This window comes from Condylura cristata, unplaced genomic scaffold (assembly GCF_000260355.1).
Source record: "Condylura cristata isolate star-nosed mole 26May11 unplaced genomic scaffold, ConCri1.0 scaffold00004, whole genome shotgun sequence".
Lineage (NCBI taxonomy): Eukaryota > Metazoa > Chordata > Mammalia > Eulipotyphla > Talpidae > Condylura > Condylura cristata.
Window position 1 is genome coordinate 13,160,178 of NW_004567105.1, and position 1,566 is coordinate 13,161,743.

Genomic DNA, 1,566 nt, shown 5'->3' on the forward strand with positions numbered 1-1,566 from the left:
TCTCACCCTCCACATCTCTGGCCTGTACCCCAGTTCCATATGAATAAATAAATAAATCTTTAAAAAAAAAAAAAAACAAGGATATTCTCTTACAACACTTCAGTTCTCAAAATCAGGAAATTTATCACCATAATCTAAACTGCAATTCCCACTCAGATGTGCCAGTCATTCGATGATGTCCTCATAGCAATGTCTTTTTCTACTCCTATGTCCTTTTTTATATATTTAAACTTTCAACCATGTGTCTATGTTGCTCTTTCAAATGCTTATTCTATTTTTTAGTTAAGAGCTAGTTTTTATTGAGATACATTTAACCATAGAAAATAAAAGTATTATATACTGAACATTATAACTTTAAAAGGCATGCATGTTTCAAATTATTCCATTAGATTTTGAACTAGTTTTTGTTTAACAAATTATAAACTGTGATCTCAAAATCTGGGTTTATTTTTATTATGTCAGAATTTATACAGGCTCCATTTGTAACTCCAGTATAATAACCCTTCAAAGGTAGAAACACAGTGATAAACATAGACACAGAGATCTCTTACTTTTTATTTAAAATTTTGGCCGAATGTTCTAATTTCAAGAAGTAGTCATTTTACCAGTATTTGTATTTTACAGGCCGTTTATGCAATTTTGCATTTTTAAAAAGATTTATTTATTTATGCATACAGAACCGGGGTACAGGCCAGCAGTGCAGGGGCAGTGAAAGGGTTCACCAGAGGCAAAGTGGGGAGAAGAACAGGCCGACTGACAAGTACATTGCTGAGGGGAGCAGTAGGCACCCATGTGGTCACCTCTGGGGTAGGCAGGTATTGAACTCATGCTGAAGAGACTTTAGCTTTTTAGTACTATGCTTTAACCTGCTGCGCCACCAGAGAGGGCCCAATTCTGCATTTTTTAAAACTAACCATTAAGCATTTGTATAGTTTACTAGACAATCCAAAAGTAATTTAATATTTTTTATCTTAAACAGCATCTGACAGTGGCTCTTTTTTAAGACTAGAAAAACATAGAGAAAACGGCAATATTTACCCGTGGAACAGATTTGAGCAGGACCTCAATGTGGAAAAAGCCAAACACTGAACATAGCATAAAAGTCTTAAAAGAAAATAGAAAAGACAGAAAATTATTTTTGTAGGAGGAGCAACCAATACCAAAGACAAAAAACTCCTTTAAAATCAAAATTATGGCGGGAGTGGGGTGGGAAGGGAATAAAGTAAAAATTACAGTGCCAATGACCGTTACTTAAATTAATATAGAAGCATATATATATTTCCATTTAGTGTCATGCAAAGTATATGCCTGTGATGCACATGTATGACTACGTATGACTACGGACGTACGTTGTATGCACGCGGCATGTGTAGCTGTGGTGGTGTGTGTACTGGCTGCCAGCGGCTGGACCACAAGAGTCTCTGGGCCCAGTCAACTCCAGGTCTGGTGGCGGGGGGACCTCGGAGCTGAGCCGCAAGACCCGTGAACGAGTCTGAGGCCCGCTGGCTGACCTCACGGGCCTCGGTGCCGGGGCCAGTGCCGGGGCCAGGTCCGAGTCCCGCACGT